Below are 22,285 nucleotides of genomic sequence, written 5' to 3' on the forward strand. Positions count from 1 at the left end.
GTGAGCAGGACAATCAGTCTTTCCTCTTCTTTACAATCTATTCCTCCTAAAGTATCATTCCGGAAAACTGGGAATGAAGGACTAAGGGGTCAGGGGAGGAAAGGGGGTTGGGAGCACACACCATGAACACAAGCGAAATGAAAATTGTACAAACTCAAGCAGTTTATAATAGACTATTCTGAGACACCAAACGCTGGTTGAAGGAATTCACCATTCTGCAGGAGCCGGGGCTGTGTGTTGTGTGGAGATCTGAGACAAGCAATTCACTGCCTTGGAGTTGTAATCCCCCTGCCCACGCCAAAGCCTGGTTTCTGCACCATGCCTCCACAGGGAGAGCCTCTTATCCCACCACTCGACCCATCACTGGGGCCTCCAGGTCCCCAAAGGCGGTTATCCCTGCGGTCGCCTTCTCTGGCAGCTCGAGTCTTCTCTTCCACATTCAGGCGGACTGCACCTTGGAACATGAAGGTCCTATTAAGGACCTTCTGAACAGGTTCAGAATTATCAAACACAACAAAACCGAAATTAGGTAACTTTCCACCACTGTTGATGCGCAGTTCTACCACATTGCCAACATTTTGGAAAAGAATCCTTCAGTTCCGACTTGTCAACCTCATGTGGCAGGTTCTCAATGAAGAGCTGGTGACTGTCAGGGTGCCTCACCATCCTTCGAGGTTCCACATCTCCTGGTTCACCAGCCTCACGGATTGGTCGGGGTCCTCTCTGAGGAGGGATATTGATTCGCTGCTCTCAAACTCTCTGATCTCTCTGAGGCCTTTGTGGTGGAATCTGAGAGTCAGGTTTAGATTCTGGACAGGGCTGTGACGCTGGCACTTTGACCACATGAGGTGGTGTCCCCGTCACTGGAACAGCGCCACTGGAAGGAAGGTTCTTACTAGTCACAGATGCCCAAGAAAATGTCCTCAAGTCCTCCTGTGCTGGGGCCACATCTGCCGGGGCCAGGGATGTACTCTTCTGTACATCCTCGGGAGCAGATTCTTCCAATGCAGGCTCAGGCTTGAATGTGGACACAGATTCCGGCTCCGGCTCCGGCTTGGCTCCAGGTCATTGCTGACAGTCTGATCATAGAAAATTCCAGAATCATCAGGCACCACTTCTGGTGTCTGTTTCTTTCTTCAGGTTCTTCTACTTCTTCCTCGGATTCCTCTTGAGGCTCTGTGACAAAGCCACCGAAGACCTCACCTTGGTATCTGAAGATGTCGTTGTGAACATAGAATTTGTTGGCAACAGAGCCCTCAGGAGCAAGGACAAAGGTCTGCATGAACCTCTGCAGAGCCTGGTTGTTGTTGGACAGTGGCCCCATCACTTGGACCACCACCTGGTCATTCAGAGTTGCGTGAGCATCCACATGGTGGATCTTGGTGTGGCAGTTGGTGAAGTTTTGTGACATCACTTTCCTGTGGATTTCCTTTTGCCCGTAGACTGCATCTGCTGGCTTCCCGTTGGAATCCAAGTCCCTGTGGGCATAAGAAGAGTTCTTTCCATAAAATCTGTGCAGCATGTCTGGGGCCTGGTTCAGCAGGGTGCAGTACTGTCGCACAAAGTACCGCCCGACTAGCAGGGGACTAGGCTTCCCCATAACCACCGCTTTGGTGGATTCAACCTGCGTCCCTCCCGCGATCCTTAAAAAAAAAAAAAAAAAAAAAAAAAAAGCCTTCTCGAGTGAATTTCTGAGTTCGAGGCCAGCCTGGAATTCCAGGACAGCCAAGTCTAAAGAGAGAAACTTTGTCTTGAAAAATAAATAAATAAATAAATAAATATTAGATAAAATTAAAAATACATAAAAATTGCCTTCTGTCTTTAATAGTGGAAACTTCAGGTGGCTTTTGTAAGTAATATCTTACTTTCACATGTATTTCATCTCATTATCTCTATTATTTTGAATTTGCAAATGATACTTTCATCATCTGTGATCTTCATATAAGCAGAAACAAATGTATTTGCAAAAATCACCCACATAAAGGTCTTCCCTCAGGACAGCTCAGTGGCCATGCAAGTGCTTCACAGAGGAGGCCCTGCATCCACCCCCAGTATCACCACCACCTAGACTACACATCTGTGAAAATTATAACTTAATTTGGATCAATTTATATAATTGCTGATTTTTTTGGATACCCCCTCTCCCATAACTGTTTTGGCATTCCTAGAAAGCTACTAACAGTCATATAGATATTCAAAGAATGCATCCAATCATATTGGGGCGCTGACGGGTTCAGTAATATAGCAGCTTCCTACCTATAACTACAGATTTCAAGGTCAGCAATAATGAGCTCAAAAGGGAGAATTTCCAGACATATTCTGTGTGATGGTTTGCATATGCTCAGCCCAGGGAGTGGCACTATTAGAAGGTGTGACCCTGTTGACGTAGGTTTGTCACTGTGGGTGTGGGCTTTAAGACCCTCATCTCAGCTGCCTGGAAGTCAGTGTTCTGCTAGCAGCCTTCAGATGAAGATATAGAACTCTCGGCTCTGCCTGCACCATGCCTGCCTGGATGCTGCCATGTTCCTGACTCAATGATACTGGATTGAACCTGTAAGCCAGTCCCAATTAAATGTCCTTATAAGACTTGCCTTGGTCGTGGTGTCTATTCACAGCAAAACCTAAGACATTCTGTCACCCTGGGTTTGGAGAGAAAATCAAGGGTTAGTTAGAGCCACTGCCTTCCTAGATGTGCCCCACCAGTCTAGGCAGACTTGGAACCTGCGATTTATAGTGCTCAGGCCTGTATCCATATCCATTCCTTCTGAATGCTAATGTTCAAATTCAAGACCTGACTAGCCTACCAAGAGTCCAGTGCCTGATCAGACTGCAAAGAATTTAAGGCCCAAATAGCAACATATTTTAAAAGAGAGAAAAGGAGAGAGAGACTAAATCTTCAAACAAACAAAGTGTCAAGCAGTGGTGGCATGCACTCAGGAGCCAGAGGCAGATGAATCTCTGAGTTCAAAGCCAGCCTGGTCGACAGAGTGAATTACAAGACAGCCAGGTCTACACAGAACAACCATGTCTCAAAGACAAAACAAACCAAACAAAAATAAGGAAAAGTGGGGCTGGGGATGTAGCACAGCAGCAGAATGCTTGTCTTGCATACAGGAGAGCCTGGGTTCAGTCTCCATGTGGGTGCCTCGGGGGCCGACCTGTCCCGTCTTCCCTTCCACCATCACACACCTATGCAGTAACTGTGAATGATGCAGTAACTGAGGGGCACATGCTGGATGGCGCAGTAACTGTGAGGGGATGCATGCTGGATGACCCAGTAACTGTGAGGGGCGCGTGCTGGTTGACACAGTAACTGTGAGGGGCGGGTGCTGGATGACACTGTAATTGTGAGGGGTGCGTGCTGGATGCTGTTTGCTGTGTTTACCTCATGCACTGGTCCTGGCACACTGTACCTATTTTGCAGACCCAGACTTTGAGGTTTAGTTGCTTGATTTGTGACAGGACTCAGCAGATATGAATTAGGATTCCAGTTGAGGGGTTCAGCCAGGTGCTGGACTCATGAACACTGAACAGAAATCCATTGCATACAACCTTGTCAAAAGTGAGAAGACAGATCACACCATTAGAAATATAAACTCTTCCAGAGGAGGTTTGAAGACAGCTTACCCCCAAGGACATCAGAGTCTCTCTCTCTCTCTCTCTCTCTCTCTCTCTCTCTCTAATTTTTAAATTAACTATTTATTTTATGTATCTGAGTACACTGTTGCTGTCTTCTGACACACCAGAAAAGGCCACCAGAACTCATTACAGATGGCTGTGAGCCACCATGTGGTTGCTGGGAATTGAACTCAGGATCTCTGGAAGAGCAGTCAGTGCTCTTAACCACTAAGCCATCCCTCCAGCACCATAGCAGAATATCTCTATCCTGTAAAAAGGAGCAGACTCAGCCAGCATGCCAGCACATATATGTGATCCTGCATTCAGGAAGTAGAAGCAGGAGACTTGGGAGTTCAATGCCAGCCTAGGCTACTTAGACTTTCAGGCCAGTCTGGGCTGCATGATTAAAACCCGTCCCGAAAGAAGGAGCAAACTAGAGCCTCCACAAAGAGTCTAAACCTTGAAATAGCAAGGCTGATGAGGCATTAGTAGTGGTAATTACTGATGTCTGTCACTCCCTGAGCACTGTGCTGGGCATTCAGGCATTCATGCTGAGCGCACTGACCCTTCAAGTTGTTGGAAAGAAGATGGGCATGTGTTGATGGCTCCATGGTGAAGCGAACCCCACAGCAGGGTGGAAGTCCACGGGGCTCTCTGAAGAAATATCGCAGAAGGCACGAGTGTCTGGAATACGTTTAGGGCACTGCTGTTTAGCACATATTTGATTTGTTGTCTGTATCATTCTTGGCTACAGTTCACTCTCTTTGCCTTCTGAATCTTGAGTAAAAGTTTGGCATGCTGGTGTCTCCCTGGAAACAGGAGGAGGAGATGCTGTGAAGATCATAGACACAGTGGTTAAACTCAGTACAGGGTGGCTGATGCTCAGGCCCCCAAATCGTCTCAGAACCCTTATCATGATGTGAGAGACACGAGAATGAGGGGCTCCACAGAACCACCTGCCAATGCAGAAATAGTTCTGAGCTGAAGTGAACGGGGCAATTCTAAAAACCTTGAAATTGGGGCAGAGGAGGTGACGTGAACTATTAGTATGGAATTTGTAAAACACCAGTAGGTGCCTAGCTCCCAGAGTCACAGGCAGATGGGAGGGAAGAACACAGAAGGAGGTTACTTCAGTACAACACAGTAAAAGAGAAGAACACAGTATTTGGAGAGCAAGAGGGAGGCTTCTATCCTGGACAGACTCCCTAGATGACACTAGGCCCTGGTGAAGGCCAGGAGGATGAGGAAGGACAGTCAAGCAGAGAAAGTCAAGCAGTCAAGTGTGAACATGGGAGAACACGGTGGATAGGCTCAGAGGAACATCAGCTTTGAGGTCTGTGGGGACCTGGGGCTCCATGAGAGACATCCAAGCAGGGCTGGGGGAGGAGAATGGAAGGATGGCCCAGGTGTAGCTAGGTAGTTCCCTGCCCAGAGGCTCTGGCTTCCCAAACAGTCTTTCATGATGATTTCACAAGCCAGAGGAAGCCAGAAATTATAGGTACATGTCTAATTTGGATTTGTTTCCCGGGCAATTATTATCTTGATTTTTATTCTATATTTGAAATAAACTGTTTTGTTTTGTTTTACAAAAATAGAGAAGATTGTGAACACCCACTGTTGGTTATTTTTTTAAGATTTTACTTTAATTATGTGTATGTGTGCATTTCTTTGTGTAGCATGCACACATGAATGCAGGTACACACAGGAGCCTGAAGAGGGCACTGTATCCCCTGGAGCTGGAATCTGGCAATTGCCAGCCTCCCTGTGTGGGTGCTGGGACCTGAACTCTTGTACTCAACTACTGGGCCACGGCTCCAGACCCCACTGTTGGTTTTGAATGCTTTGTGAAAGAGCAAGTTATTGTCTCATACAGTGCACCAACATGTTTGTATTTTGACATTTCTTTTGCTTTTACTTTCAATTGCATAGTTCTCTTCCAAACTGCCCTATCCAGCCCAGGTTTCTGAGAACTGGTTTGAAGATGACAGAGAGGACTCAAGGTAGCAATGGGTTTGAGAGGCCAAATTTCAGGATGAAAACTGGAGTAAGAGTCTGGCACCCATGTGAGATCATCCTGGAAGAGGCAGAGAGGGCAAGAGTGGGAAATATTTGGAGGTAAAAAGCTCCAGGAGCGAAAGGCCACCCTGATCACCCATGATTCTTGCCTGTGAGGCAGCAGCTGGCCCAGTGGACGGCCTGTACACATTTACTGGTAAGTGGAAGCCATGGAATTGACCTGGTGGCAGAAGGGAGGTATGGAAGGACAGCCTCATTGATTCCTGTCCTGTGTCCCCTGAGTGGAGGGTGAAACCCACAGGTAATATGGAGAAGACAGAAGCAGGATTAAGAGAGTTGATAAATTCTACTTTGGAGGTATTGGACTCATGGGCTTATAGGACCTGCTTTAACATTACCAGGTCTTCTGTATGATGGCATGGTCAACTCACCCACAGCGTGGGAGGAGTACATTACCATGGAGGCTTAACGTACTCTGGAGGGGCTGGGAACATGGCTCAGTGGCTTGTTGCTCTTGCAGAGGACCCAGGTTCAATTCCTAACAGCCACATTGACACTCACTTGTAGGAGGTGGTTCAGATGCTCAGGAATGAATGCTCTTCCCCAATTGGTTCTTGATCGATCAATAAAGATGCTGGCGGCTAATGGTTGGGCCAAAGAGGCGGGACTTCCAATATCCTGCAGGTAGGCTAGCACACACAGGAAGAGGAAAGAGATTCGCCATGCTTTAGAGAGAGAGAGAGCCATCAGCCATGTGAGATCTCAGGTGGAGTAACCATTGGCTGCTTCCCCGACTGGGCCTGGGGTAGCAGGTGGGAGATTAGAAACACAACTAAGGTGAGGGCAGATTTAGAGGTGTTGAGCTGGGAGTAAAGGTAACTGAGCAACTAGGTTGAGGGCAGGGTTAGGGTGCTGAGCTGGGAGTGAAGAGAAGGGCATGCTAGCCAAGAAAGACTTAGACGAGTCTGGCCATTGAGCTGAAAGCATATTAAAAATATGTTAATGTGTGTTTGTGTGTGTTTCATCAGTGGATCCCGGGTGGCTCCTGTATGGTGGCTAGTGACTCAGTCTGCCTGGAGCTTAAAGCGAGGTAGTAGAAACTACACACTACATTTACCACTGTCAATAACTCTACTTCAAGGAGATCCAACTTCTTTTGAACTCTGAGGATATGTGGAATATGACTGTATTAGTGAGAGTTCTGTAGAGTAATGGAACTTATAGAATAAATCTCTCTCTCTCTCTCTCTTCCTCCCTCCTTCCCTCCCTCTCTCTACTCCCCCCCCCCACTGGATTTATTAGATTATAGAATGGTTTATAGGCTGTGGTCCAGCTATGGCTGCTTATAAACAAAAGGTTCAATAATCCAGTAGTTGTGCAGTCCTTGAGGCCGGATATCTCAGATGCTCTCTAGTACATGCCAGAATCTAGAAGGAGTAGGTGTTAACACCAATGAAGGAATGGACTTGCTGGCTAGCGAGATCAACTGCAAGTAAGCAAAGAAAGAGAGGTTTCCATATTTAATGTCCTTTAGAGCATCCAGCAGAGGTGTGTCCCACATTAGAGGTAGGTCTTTCCACTTCAAAGGATTTAATTAAGCAAAAATCCCTCACTGGTTTGTCCAGCCAGTTTGTTAATTCCAGATGTAGTCAAGTTGACATAGCAATCACCATAAACAAACATTCACATAAAAACAATCACATTTTCCCTCCCTGTTCAAGGTTTATTTGGAATTTTCATTGCCATGACACATGGGTGGTTGGTTGCACTATCTATATGCAGATCATACATTTTACCTAAATTTGCAACGTACACAGGTAATACACAAAATATCCCTTAGAACAGTTATGGGTAATGGACTGTGCTGGCTACTCCTGGTTGTCAACTAGTCTGCATCTGGAATGAACTATAATCCTGAAATGGAGGGCACACCTGTGAGTGTGAACTTGAAGTTGGAAGACCCAGGCTTTTGATCTAGATCTTGACACAAGGGATGACACAGGCTTTTGATCCAGAGTTTGACATGGGATGACACAGGTTTTTGATCCAGATCTTGAGGCATAGTAGCCATGAAAATCTTGGGTCCAGGCAAGGTGAGACAGCCAAGAGACAGAGGCAAGCAGATCTCTGAGTTCAAGGCCATCCTTAGACAGAGCAAGTGCCAAGTAAAGAGCAGCTAAGGTCCAGGTGTGGGGGTCACACCTTTAATCTGGGCTGTACCTTCTGCTGGAGGCCTACGTAAGCACAATGGAAGAAGGAAGACTCACTCTTCCTTGCTTGCTTGCACGTGCTTGCTGGCACATCTGTTGAAGCTTCCTTCTTTAAGATTCCAGCTTATAGAGAAGAGTAACTGAAACACTCAGCCTCATGGGACTGAGCAACTACTAGATTTGTGGACTTTCCATTCACAGCTGCCCATTGTTGGGTTAGTTGGACTGCAGCCTGTAAGTCATTCCAATAATTTTCCTTAATGTATAAAGATATTCCATAAGTTCTGTGACTCTAGGGAAACTTGACCAACACATGGAGTTACACAATACAGACAGATTGTGACTAACTGGGAACTTGTTGGGCTAGTCATGTTTGGTGAGGGCAAAATTGAAGCCTGCACACAGTTGGCAGTATGTCTTGGAGACAGTGGGACTGTCACACTAACCAGGTTACCACTACACAAGCACCACTTAGCAGCAGAGTAGAGCTGTGGGAATTGAGGTTTTCCCCAGACTGCCTCAACACAACTGCACTAAACAGCTCTGATGAGAAAGAGAGGGTTTCTATTCTATAGAAACCCTGGTATAGCCTAGACAGTGGCATGCTAGGACACCGGGAAGACTTTAGAACAGCACCTCCTTCTGGATTCCCCAGAGCCTCTCTGTAATCTTCTTCAGGTGGGCTTCCTCTTTAGGAATCAGAATCAGCTTCACAAATTCCATTTTGTCCCAGGACACAAGGGACACTGAGGGAGACACCATCACTGATTCCACAGTGAGAGGATTGAGCTAAGCTGTCTCCATGGCAGGCTGCAAAATGCCAGTTCAGAAGACTAGTTTAAGTTTCTGTTTCTAGGAGCTGAGCAAACCAGTTCCAGCAAAAAAAAAACACAGCCCTTGGGCAGCCAATCAGATGATGCCCTACCATCTGACCTGAGCCAAGAATAGTTAGTTAACAATAATTCTGGAGCCGGGCGTGGTGGCACACGCCTTTAATCCCAGCACTCGGGAGGCAGAGGCAGGTGGATTTCTGAGTTCGAGGCCAGCCTGGTCTACAAAGTGAGTTCCAGGACAGCCAGGGCTATACAGAGAAACCCTGTCTCAAAAAACCAAAAAAAAAAAAAAAAAAACCCACAATAATTCTAGAAAGGTCCTAAAGTCCTAGCCCATCCCACAGACACTGGTGCTCCTTGAAATAGAGCCAACCAATCAGAATAAAGATCACCTATCCCTGGAATTCCCATGATTGGCTTTAAATTGAGCCTGTGCACTTACCTATGGGTCACCAATTTGATGAACGGTAGACCTCTGCATGCTGGATTTCTGCGGAACAAGTGCTCTTTGCTTTGGGTCTGGGGTACGATAGAGACCCTCAATCATGGTGGAAATGGGATGCACCTACCTAAATTTCTTCATTATGCTCTCACCCAAGTCTGCCAGAGAGGCCAATAGCCCAGGACATACAACCTTTCAGTTTGATCACCACATAGGCAGCGTCAGCTGCCTGCTTGTGGACCTCCTTCCACTGCTTCTTGTCTGCAGTTCTGGGTTCAGATTCATCAGGGAGACACCGGCAACATTCTCAACACTCCACACAGGCACGTTGGATTTGCCACACTCCCCTAAAACACATCCATGACAGCTTAGCAGGTGAACTCCCAGCCTTTCTCTCTCTCATCAGGCAACAGAACCTAGCTGAATCCAGATTGCAACCACCCCTGATAACTCTGTTTTGGGAAAACCACTTATTTTCCAAGGCACATAGGTCAAGATATCCGCTGGGTTTGAGACAATAAGCAGCTTGCAGTTTGGACTGTACTTTACAATGTTAGGAATAATGAATTTGAAGATGTTCACATTTTACTGTACCAACTGAGTCCTCTCTCTCTCTCTCTCTCTCGCTCTCTCTCTCTAGCTGTTGGGCCCCCTTGTAATAATGCTGTAGAGTTTGTAGTCACACTATAGTCTTTGCTGGAGACAATTTTTGGTGCTCTAAGGAAAAGGCTGCCATGCTGGAGATCCATCTTCTCCCCCTTTAGCTTGCCTTCCATGACATCAACAAGGGCAAGCTCAGCTGCCAGGTCCTTCATTTAGATACCGATGGCATGAGCCATACCACCAGCACCAGCCCCAACTACTGCAATCTTGTTCCAGAGGGTCTGAGAGTTGCCATCTTGGACTTTGAGCAGACTTTTTAAGACCACTAGTGCATGATGCAGGGTGTCAGGCGGGCAGCGGTGTGGTCCAGGGTCATAGACAGTGACTCCAGCATTCTACAATTACATTTTTAAGGGCTACCTTGCCTGACCACAGTCTGGTAAACAGTATTTCGTTAGGGGAACATCTGCTGTGCTCATACTGAAAGGCTGATACCATCTTTTCTTCCCTAGTTCAGATTCTGCACATTAACCCAATTTCTTCCAGGTTGACAGAATGTTATTCTCATTTGTCTTCACTGTGAAAGTTAGAGGCAGAAAAGCCATGACTGAAAAGCACCTGGGGCCAGGCATGCTGGCACACACCTTTAAATCTCACCACTCTGGACAGGTAAGTGCATCGGTGAGTTTAAAGGCAGCCTGGGCAATACGGTGAGTTCCAGACCAGATCAGTTGGGGTTACATATGAAACACTTGATGTCTGAACAACATTCTCAACTGTCCCGGGTGTGTCCATGACTCCTCAGCTGCTGGATCCTTGACCTATGCCTCAGACTCAAACTCAACCCCCTGTAAGGAGTTCTGGCCAGCAGGATCTAGGCTCATTGCAGTCTCAACAGGTCTAGACAGATTCATGAGCGTGGGAACAAATGCTTGCTATTATAAGCTGTAAGTTTTAGGGTGGTTCATCAAAGAGCATATCTTGTAGCAATAACTCATTGATACAACTAGTAAGAGTGCCAAGAGGCTGTTGGAAAACATAGCTCCCTTTTACGAAGGCCACTCCAGAACAAGATAATGAGAAACAACGAGCATACGACTCACACTCAGCAAACGGCCCACATGCAGCACACGACCGTCCTTAGCAAGGACCACCCTGCAACTCCAACTCTCAGCACCCACGGAACTCTACAGCGGTCATGGTGCTCACAGATCTGCCTCTGAAATCGAGTATTGCCGCATGGGCAGCATGGCCATCTCCTAGGGCACACATAGTTCAATTCATCTTAGTCCTTGGCCTATTGATGGTCAGCCCTGACCTACAGGATCCAAGGCAGAGACCTGCTTTAATCCGTGTTCACCTGTTGGAATCCCTATGAGTCTAGGCAAGTCAAGGACTTCTCAGATCTCACCTGGAGTCTATCCACCAGACTTGCTCTGTAGGAAGAGCAAGGCAGAGCACACATCTGTGGGCACACAAAAGCCCCAGGACTGCACTGGAGGGAGAGGAACAGGATTCTGGCAAGGGCCTTCCATCTGAAATGACTATTGCTTCTCTCACAGGGCCCTGCTGCTAACTTTCTCCTCGAATGCTGCTCTTGGTAAGGTTTTCAGAGCAGAGCCGGAACAAGCCATCTCTCTGCCCACCCTGCCCTGTGCTTCCTCATACGGCATCCATCCCATTTTTTCTTTCCTTGTCCATCTGTCCCTACTCAGTTTGTTTACTCAGTTCTCTCTAGCCATCCCCCTGCCTCCCTCCATTTCCTGGGACTGTCTGCATTTCCACCAATGGGATCATCAGGACTCAGGACTCTGCAATCCATGGAATCAGCAATGATGGCGAGGAGGTCACTTGTGAGTACACTGTGGTCATTTAAGGAAGTTGGTCTGTTCTGGGCAGCTACCCCTATTGTCCTCTGTACCAGAACATTGCACACAGTTGCTGAGTGCACACAAGGTACCTTGAAGCTGTAGGTTGACTGACTAATTGGTTCAAGTAGCACTTTTACTCCAGAACAGAAATTTTACCATAACAGTGATAAAAATCAATTTCAAGGGACCAAGATTTTTCTTGGTATTTTCAAGGAACATACTGAACAAAACAGCCAATCAGTGGGTGACCAGTATCACTTCCACAGCCCGGGTGCCCTCCTTACCCCCTCCTCCAGACACTGTCTGGTTTTTACCTCTTTACTTCCTTCAGTGACAAATCCAAATCTGTGGTTTTCGTTGCCATTCTGCTGTGACCCTTCCTGGCTTGCCTGAGTGTGGTGGTAATTGGGAAAACAAACCCAAAGCAAGCTGTGGGCAGGACTCAGAGGCCCTTATCATTGTTGGTCCTAGCCCAATCTAGCTCTATGACCTTGGGCAAATGATTTAATAGCTTGGGGTTATTTCCTTAACCATAATACAAGGCTATGTGCTGGGCTTGGTGGCTGTGGCCTGTGGTCTCAGTGCCAGGAAGGCAGCAGCAGGAAGAGTATCCTGAATTTGAGGTCAGAATGGGCAGCTGGGAAGGCTGATGGAGAGCTGAGCCACCTTTACTCAACCCAGCACCTGGGTCTTGATAACAGCACTTGTAAGAGCAAGGGGTTTGGGCAGAATGGTACCTGGCCTCTGACTCTTTTGTGTATTAGTTAAAGATTTTGTGTAGCAGCAGGGAAGGCATTTACAGTGCCTTGAAAGGCGTGACCGGCTGTACTCTCACAAGGGATGGGGGGGAGGGGCGGGGGCTTGGAAAGGGTGGCCCACTGTTCTCTCACAGGATGGGGAGGGCCTGCTTTCCTCTGGGTGCTCCATTCTACACTGGCTTTCATCCTCACAGTTGCTAATATTTACTGGTTGTCTGTCCATTTTTTGTTTTTTGTTTTTTTTTTTTAAGTAAGGAAGAGAATTAGCTCTATGCCAAGGTTTTATGTCTGGGATGGCCCCAGCATTGGTTGACCTACAATCACTATCGCCAACGGCAAAGCATGAGCCAAGGAAGAATCGAGGTCTCCACACTGGGAGTCCAGTTGCAGTACTATTAACCATGGCACATTGGTTCCAGAGACTGTGACTTGACATGTTGAGAAAAACAAGATGTAAAAAAGACTTGTGCCGTGAAATAAGGAGCAATCAGAGTCTCGCTGAGCCAGAGTCCAGATGACACAGGTTCAGAGTCAAAAGTAAGAAAAGAATCTTTAGAGCTCAGCATCAGAGTGTGGAGCAAAAGTACAGAGACCATTACAGACACCGAAACTAGATGCCAGGCTAGAGACACAGTCTGGCCACGGTATTCCCCTAGCTTGCTAGAAACTTGGGTTTGATCACAACCAGTACCACCAAAGACAGACAGATAGGCAGACAGACAGACAGACAGACAGGGGGAGAGGGAGAAGGAAAGAAAAAAAGAAGGAAGGAAGGCAGACAGAAAGAAAGGAAGAGAGAGAGGAAGAGAGAGAGAGAGAAGAGCAAGCTAAGAGAATAGAGATGGAGAACAGATGAGTGCCTAGGAAGTCTCCGATGGTCTCTGAGTACAGACCGTGTGCCTAATATGGGCTGTTGTAACGTACGTGACATGTCCCTGTACTGTGATTGAATGCCATGCTAAATCATGCTGGCAAGGATGGCTGACATGGGCTTGGGAAGGTCATTTTAGGCAGAGGAAAATGTCTGAACAGTAGCCCAAATGTGAGGTTGCTTCTGGCAGCAGGTAGCTGGAAAGGACACCACGGGGCTGTGTGTGGCTTTGTGCACTCTCAGCATCCCCCCGGGAAGAAGGAGCCACTTTTAGCTCGGTGCTGTTTCAGGGCACAGACTTAGAGTGAAACAGGACCCACTTTCCTCATCAATGCTGGCTTTTAACTGAGAGCCGGCTAAGCTGTGGGCCAGGCAGCCCAAATTCCCACCGCACAAAGCAGGCGCCCAGGCCACCTGTGGGGAGATTGCTCAGAAACTGTGTCCCCACACTCTGAGCTCAGAAAGTCTCCATTGTGCTGAGCTGCAGGCATCCAAGCAGGGCCCAGATAGTCCTCTGAGCAGAGGACATTGATGCTAGCATCTCCTCCCAGCTGAGGCACCTGCTTTGTTCCAAAGGACACCTCCAGTTCTGTGGTTTTGTCAGCTGTCCTGAGGTCTCCTAGTCTACCAAACCGAGGAGGGAGCAGGAGGTTCTCAGTGCTTGGTTTGAAGGGCTGAAAATGGAGCTGGAGAGACAGCTTAGTAGTTAAGAGGGTTGCTGATCTTGCAGAGGACCTGAGTCAGTTCCTATCATCCACATAGTGGCTAACTACAGTTTGTAAATACAGTTCCGAGGGATCTGTCTCCTCTTATGGCTTCAGAAGACACTGTATACATACAGACAATGTGCTCATACACATATGATAAAAATAAATAAGGAAATAAGTAAAAGGTTGAAAACTCAAGCATATTAGTAACATATTTGACTGATGTAATTGTTTTCTCTGAGACTTACTGCTAAATATGCTCACCCTTCCTAGCTCTCTCTGAACTCTGGCTGGCTGGTTCAACTCAGCTGTTCTAGCTCAAACTCCTCTCCAAGCTGACTGATTCAATCTGGCTTCTCTTTGAATTGCTCTGCTTGGCCTCAAACTAACTCTAGCAATTTATTTTAAACTTCTAATTCCTTCCTATTCTCTGGCTCGTTCTATCTTTACCTGTGTCAGTCTTGTTCCCTGCAATCTGTCTCTGTAAAACTATCCCTGTAAAACAACAAACAAACAAACAAACACCCTGCTGCCTCTCTCTGCCTGCTCTTAAGTAATCTCACTTTCCTGACCCTGTGAAAGTTGGGCAGATTTTATTTCTGACTCATTCTGCCAAACCTTTCTCTGATTTGTCACTTTGCCCCTTTCAAACATGGCTGCTTCCTTATACCAACTAATTTTACCTCCATTGTTTGGGATTAAAGGTGTATACTAAAGGCATGTCTGCATTCCAGCCAGTTTGTACTGTAATTCAGGGTGTGTCTGCATCCCAGCCTAGAAGCTCTTGCTAAAGCATTCATGTTGCTGGATTAAAATTCCTCTGCACTCGTTTGATCCCCAGCATCCATATTAAAGCACTAGTCTATAGGATCACCATTGGCAAGCTCCAGACACGTGAGAAACCCTGTCTCAAGGGAGATGGATAATGCCCAAGATTGTACTGTCTCACACACACATATATACACACACTGTCTTACACAAATTTTGTCTTACACACACACAGTCACACACACACATATACACATACTGTCTTATACACACTCTGTCCTACACATGCACACACACTGTCTCGTATACATACTGTCTTTTTGTCTCGTATACATACTGTCTTACGCGCGCGCGCACACACACACACTAAATAAATACATACATACATATATACATACATACATACATACATACATAAATGTAAAATAAGTAAAGGCTGGGTGGGCACGGTTGCACACGCCTGTAATCTCAGTACTCTGGAATAGAGAAGGACCACATGTTGAAGGCCAGTGCATGCTGCAGAGCATGTTCCAGGCCAGGTAGACCCAGGCTGGAGGAGGGTGGGATACAGCAGGCAGGAATGGCAGTCTGTCTCCGGCCTCCTCAAGCAGCTGCTCTTTAATTTCTTGGCAGTTTTAATTTTGTTGTTGTTGTTTGTTTGTTTTTGCTTTTCTGAGACAAGTATTTTTTGTGTAACCCTGGCTGACCAGGAACTCCTTCTATAGTCCAAGATGACCTTGAACTCACAGAGATCCATCCACCTGACTCTGCCTCCATAGTGCTGGTTGTTGGAGTTCAGGAGTCCCTCACAAATCACACAAACATCGATCTTAGTCAGACAGGAATAGTTTATTGAACACACAGTTTATTAAAGACTGATTGATCAGGGACACAGCTCAGACTTGAGCTGGAAGCTATGACCACAAACACAGTCCAGGGTCAGTTTATATAGGGAAAAAATATAATGAGCTTATAAGCAGATAATGGGGTAAGGAGGTAGATGTGGGGGAGGGGGCAGCAGGGGGGCTCAGGGAGTGGAGCTGCAGGGTGGTTGGCTTTTTCCCAAGTTTTAGTTTAGATATCATTTTATTTATTTATTTATTTATTTATTTATTTATTTATTTTTGGTTTTTCGAGACAGGGTTTCTCTGTGTAGTCCTGGCTGTCCTGGAACTCACTTTGTAGACCAGGCTGGCCTGGAACTCAGAAATTTGCCTTCCTCTGTCTCCCGAGTGCTGGGATTAAAGGCATGCACCACCACGCCCGGCTTTTAGATATCATTTTATAGTTATTTAGTTATAGCTCATGCTAACTTCTATCTTGCTTAGTTCTCAGTGAAGGCAACGTTGGGGAATATTCTAGAAGAGGATTTTTGGATGAGTCAGTGGTCAAAAGCAGTGGCTGCTCTGCCGTAGGAACCCAGGTTTATTGTCAGTCACCACGTGGTTGCTCACATCTGTTGTATTCCCCTTTTGGCCTCTGAGTGTGTGGGGCACACACGTGGACACAGACGACATAGATGCTAGCAAAACACCTATACTTCATGAAATATATTTTAAAATAAATTTTGGTGATGGTCATATGACTATAATTTGGCCAAAAGTTATTGAATTATATATTACTGGAAAATGTTATTGTATATAAATTTTTTAAAAGATTTAATTTTTTTATGTACATGAGTACACCATTGCTCTCTTCAGACACACCAGAAGATGGCATCATATTCCATTAGAGATGGTTGTGAGCCATCATGTGGTTGCTGGGAATTGAACTCAGGACCTCTGGAAGAGCAGGGCTAGGTGCTCCTGCAGAAGAAAAGAGTTTAAGTTTTAGCACCCATGTTTGGTAGCTCACCACCATGTATAACCCCAGCTGCAGGGAATCTGGTGCCCTCTTCTGGCTTCTGCAGGCAGTGCATACATGTGAGCAGATACACCCAGTGACACACAGATACACATTTTTTTTTTTTTCAAAAGGCCTGATAATAGTGTGGTGCACGCCTTTAATTCCAGGACTCCGGAGGCAGAGGCAGGTGAATCTCTGAGTTCAATACTTCCTGATCTACAGAGTAAGTTGCACGGCAACCAGGCTACATAGTTAGACTCTGTCTTGAAAAACAGCAACAGCAGCAGCAACAACAACAACAACAAATGTGCCATGTCAGTAAAATGAAGAAGTTTCTCATCTTTTTTCAAATTATTGTTTAATCATGTTTTTTGGTTTTTTGTTTTTGTTTTCAGACAAAAGCCTGAAGCAGACTTCCTGTTGCCTTCAGCTTTGAAGGGCTAGGGAGAGGAAGGTGGCACTCCTAAGCTCTTCAGGTCTTCTCTGCTAGAGAGCTCACTAACCCTTGGCAATCCTTGAAGCAAGTGGAGAAAAATCATGCTGCCCCATCTTCTTATGCTGGTTCATTGGAGATGTGTAAGTTTAAATTAAGGATGAAGATTTGAGGAGCAGTCAGTTACAGTCGCTTTTCCTTATAGTGTAAGTAGTCACATATATACACAAGGAGGGTGCTTAACTTGTAGCCACCCCCTTTCACTCATGTCTTTATGTTGTTAGTCACTCCTAAAGCTAGAGGAGTCAGGTTACCAGGGCCTCCAACCAATAACGCTACTGCCTCTGTGGGCTGGAATGTAGATTCTCTATCTGTGTTTTCCTTAAGTTGTCTGGACAGCACGAATGAACCCTTGGGTGCCATTTATCCACCCTCTGAATAGCATTTCACCTGGCTTTGGCTAGAGCTTAGTTTTTTTTCTCCATCACTATTAGTAGTGAGGCTCTGTGTCGCTGAACAAAGGATTCAAGGTTAACAAAGGGTGTTCTTGTCACAGAAGAATCCCACTGTCCCCTGTCTAAAGTACTCCATCCTTCCTTAGCTGTCAAGTGAATTTTCTTGACCTCTTAGACCTCTTTAGACCCACTGTATCATGAAAGCTAATGTCACCATTATCTTTGGCCACAGCATACGCTGTGAGTTTACCAAAGCTATATAGCAAATGAACCAAAAATACAGTGAAATGAAAACAGGGCGGCTCAGTCAACAAGTGTTTATTCTCGCGGTTCTGAAGCTGGAAGTTGGTGATTGAGTTGTTACAGGATTGATTTTGTTCTAGACCCATCGACATATAAAATGAGAGAGTGGGCAAGGCACAGTTCAGCCCACAGTGGTGCTGATAAAGCTCTTGCTTGCTGGACACCGTCTACATTGGAAGTGCTTGCCGTTCAGCAGCTGACCCTTAGCCTTCAGAAGCCCACAACTAAGGTCTGCCCTTGTCAGATTTGGCTGAAAGGAGCCAGAGCTGAAGGAGACCGTCACAGCGTAGGTTATATGATTAGTGTAGACTGGATTGTGCTTCCACTTGGGGATACCAAGCCTGTGCAGAGACAGACTGAGCAACAAAGCCGCCCTGGGCCACAGGCTCATGCCACATCTTCATGCCATTCCGCCTCAGACAGAGTTGGTGAAATTTAAAAAGATCTGTACCCATAGAGTGTGAGAGAGTACTGTCCTGGAAAGTTACTTCTGTAGTCCTCCAAGCAGACAGAAGCAGAAGGGATTTAATTAAGCTGTAAACTAGAGTCTTTTGAAAGACAGAAGTTGAGATCATACTGTCCAGGCACCTCAGAGTTGAGAAACTTTGACAGGCCATCCTGCTTAAATGCATTGTTTCCCAGAAGAAAGTTAGAGAGGGATCTGCTGGCTTGCAAACAATTCATCATGTGCCTTTCTTCTCTGTTCTGCGGTCTGGAGAGTTTGCCTTTTCCTCAGCATCATTCTGGAGTCGCCAGGGAGGTGTAGGGCAACAGAGTCAAACCCCTTTCTTCAAAGACTGAGCTTTCTACCCATCGCAATTCATACAAAGATATGAAAGGGGACTTTTCTTCCATGCACTGTTTGAGAGGCATGCTCTCTGACCATTGCAAGGGGAGAACAGACAGAAGGGAAGCGTTGTAACATCCCCAAGGAAACAAGCACAGAGGCTCTCAGACCCCACAATCAATTGTACCTTCAGTTTTGAGACAAGGTCTCTCTATGTAGCCCTGGCTGTCCTCATTATGTAGATCAGGCTGGCCTTGAACTCAGAGATCTACCTGCCTCTGCTTCCTGGGTGCTGGGATTAAAGGTGTGAGTGACCACACCCAGCCTTAATATGGTCACTCTGTCCCTCGGCCCTGGGACCGCTCACTTCTGTGGTACAGGCCAGCAATCAATGACTTTAGCATTGCTGTCAAATGGAGCCTCCCCAACTCTGGATCAACCACGAGTCAGGGGAACAGCACTTGTCTTGAAAATTTGATAGACTCTCATGTGCGGTGCTGAAATGATGGATGAGAAAAGCCCCCCACTGTGTGTGAATGGCATGGTAGTGTGTCACCTATCAGAGCCCAGGCTTTATCTGAGAGTTGGCAGATTGGACAGGGACCAGTCAACACTTGCTCTCCACCGCCGCTGTTCTGACATGTTTACCGTGAACAAATACATTCTGTTTTTATAGGGCAAATAATATCCTTGAAAGGGCACTTTAGGTTTCTCATTGTCCAATTTGAACTAGTCCCAATCCCTCAGTTTAGGATGTTCTTGTTTTTATATAAAATGACCCATTTTAAATAAAATCTTCAAAATCCAGAGTGGAATAATGATTTAAGGTAGGGTTTTCCGTTGAGTTATTACTCGGCTGTTTTCCTTCTTCATACCACCCCCACCTTGAAGATTTGTATCTGGGACCTTTGCAGCCAGCTAGCACAGGCTTTGCCCCACCTCTGCAGGGAATCAAGCACTAATCCTCAGATTAGAAGTGGGCACCAGACCCAAGCTGGGCCTGAACTCCTAAGCCCACTCTGTAGCCCGCTGTGGATAATCTGTCTACCTCCCACTAGTCCTAAATTGAGAGATGTGTGAAAAAACTTTATCTGAGACACTGTCAAAGGAATATTCCATAACAAATTGGAGCAGCTTAACTGGGCCTGGGAGGAATGCCACGTGACTCTACAAGTTACAGGCAGTCCTCTAGGCGGGCTTTCAAACTTCCCGGGGGAACACTGTGTCCTTGTAAGATGACTCACCTTCCCCTGCAGTAGGTGTGGCTGCAGCTTCCCACACTTACCTCAGAAAGACAGTTTGGTCAGAGGCCATGACAGTGTAGCAGGTAAGAATTTGTTAAGTATTCAAACTGGGGTTGTGGCTGGCAGTAAAGGAACCCAAGGCTTCACGCTCTGGAGAAAGATCTAGGCATTCCCCTATCTAGCCCAGCACTGGCTTCTGCTGTGTCTCCACGCTCCTGATCCACTTTCACACTAGAGACTGACTCCTGGGTGGAGGGCCAGCTCTTGGCTGTCCTGTGATCCTGGCTGGCTCTCCCTCCAATGGCTTTCTGTCCCCACCTCCTTCACTTGTCTGCTCTCTCCATCCCCATGGCCTGAGCGTCTTCCTCGAACTTTGCACTCACCTAGGAAGCAAGTCTGCTTTAGTGCTAGCTCAGGAATTTCATAGAACCACAAGGAGACAGTTACTTCAAGAGTCAATGCTATCTACCTCTCTGAAGGGCAGTGTCCATGGGTAAATAGGGGGCCTTCCTCAAGGCAAAGCACTCTGTGAGGAAGTAGAGGTGCTGATGTAACTATTGGATAGTCTCTTTTTATTTGTTTGCTTCTTTTTCTTTTACGTTTTTCAGGACAGGGTCTCTCCATGTAGCCCTGGCTGTCCCGGAACTGGCTCTGTAGACCATCCTGTTCTTGAACTCAGAGATTCACCTGCCTCTGCTCTCTGAGTGCTGGGATTAAAGGTGTGCCACATCCACCCAGCTGAGATTTTCTTTTTATTTTTTTTTTTTATTTTTTTTTTTTTNCTCACTTTGTAGACCAGGCTGGCCTCGAACTCAGAAATCCGCCTGCCTCTGCCTCCCGAGTGCTGGGATTAAAGGCGTGCGCCACCACGCCCGGCGAGATTTTCTTTTTAAAATGGAATGAAACAATGTGTGATGGTTCACTTCTGTAGCCCAAAACTTGTGAGGTAGAACTAGGAAGATTGTGAGTTTGAGGCCAGCCTGGGCCATGTAGCAAGAGCCTATCATAAAGCAAGACATAATAAAACAGAACAAAACAGTAGAATAAAATGGTGGAAAATGTATTTCTAAAGCAGTACTCAGTATTTAAGAATGTATCCTTCTCTGGGCAGTGGTGTCCCGTCCTTTAATTTCAGCACATGGGAGGTAGAGGCAGGCAAGATGCATAATGAGTTCCTGGACAGCCAGACAAACAAACAAACTGAAGGATTTAGAAGTCTATGTCTCTTGACCAATTGACATCTGCTAGCTAGGCAGCAAACCAGGTGCCAGCATCTGCCTGGACTGGATCAGGATCCCCAGCACAGTCCACTCACAGCCAAAAGACTTGGTGTGGTCCAGCTTAGCCCCTGAGCCAGAAGTGCATTTGTCAGAAGAGCCAAGACATTCTGAAAGCCTTACCTCTGGGACTGACTGGACCTGAGTGATTGTGCAGACTTGCTTACTGATAGCCATTTGTAGACAAATAGAGCTATGGAGTGGGGACAGAAGAGGAGGAGACTGAGCTATGAAGTGAAGTCTGTAAATACAGAAGAACATATTGGGGAGCTGTCTGGGCTCCTGCCCTCAAGGCTGACTTCCTATGTATCCCATGCATGTGGGTACTCTGAATAACCCTCACTATTCAGGAGTAACTTAAGTGAGTTTAGAATCACCATGGCATCTAGAAGAAAGATAGTCTGTCTGTATAGAAACATACATGGGGCCACCAAAGCTCTGCCACAGGCAGGATAGGTAGTGGTCCCTCTTCAACACCATCTTGGAGAACATATGGCCTGCTCCTTAAACTCTTCATCATATGGCTTGGTTTGAACGTCTTCATTCTTGAGTGCTGTCATTCTCTGAAAAGGCAACTTTGCAGGCCTGGAGAAGTAGTTCAGTGGTTAAGAGCTGCTGCTGCTCTTCCATAGGATGTCAGTTTTTTCCAGTCACCATGCTGGGTGGCTCACAACCGTCTGAAACTCCAGCTCAAGGACATCCAATAACCTCTTCTGAGCTCTATGGGGACCAAAACTCATGCCACACACTCTCACACATACACATGAATAAAAAAGCTTTATTAAAAGATATACTTATTTATTGTATGTGTATATGAATACACTGGAGCTGTCTTCAGACACACCAGAAGGGGGCACTGGTTTCCCATTACAGATGGTGTGAGCCACCATGTGGTTGCTGGGAATCAAACTCAGAACCTCTGGAAGAGAAGTCAGTGCTTTCTTAACTGCTCAACCAACTCTCCAGCTCAGCTTCTTTTAATCTTAAACAAACAAACAAACAAACAAACAAACACCAAAACAAAAAACTTTTGGAGGTTTTTTTTTTTTACTCAATAAGCAAAATGTTTTTATTTTTAAATTGACAGTAGCCATCTTTGAAAAAAGGAAAGGACAACCTGTTTCACAATTAACTTTTTTTTTCAGGATTCCTAAGAAGTCCCTGTCTTAGTCACTGTTCTGTAGCTATGAAGAGACACCATGACCAAGGCAACTCTTATAAAAGAAAGCATTTAATTGGGGCTG

The 22,285-nt window shown here is 46.2% G+C and overlaps 2 pseudogenes; both read right to left on the reverse strand.

Moving 5' to 3' along the window:
* Nucleotides 1-263: 263 nt before the first annotated feature.
* Nucleotides 264-6,128, reverse strand: LOC110310803 (annotated as a pseudogene).
* Nucleotides 6,129-8,468: 2,340 nt separating this feature from the next.
* LOC110310805 overlaps nt 8,469-22,285 on the reverse strand; it is a 52,244-nt pseudogene continuing 38,427 nt past the window's right edge.

This window comes from Mus caroli, chromosome 15, assembly GCF_900094665.2.
Source record: "Mus caroli chromosome 15, CAROLI_EIJ_v1.1, whole genome shotgun sequence".
Taxonomy (NCBI): domain Eukaryota; kingdom Metazoa; phylum Chordata; class Mammalia; order Rodentia; family Muridae; genus Mus; species Mus caroli.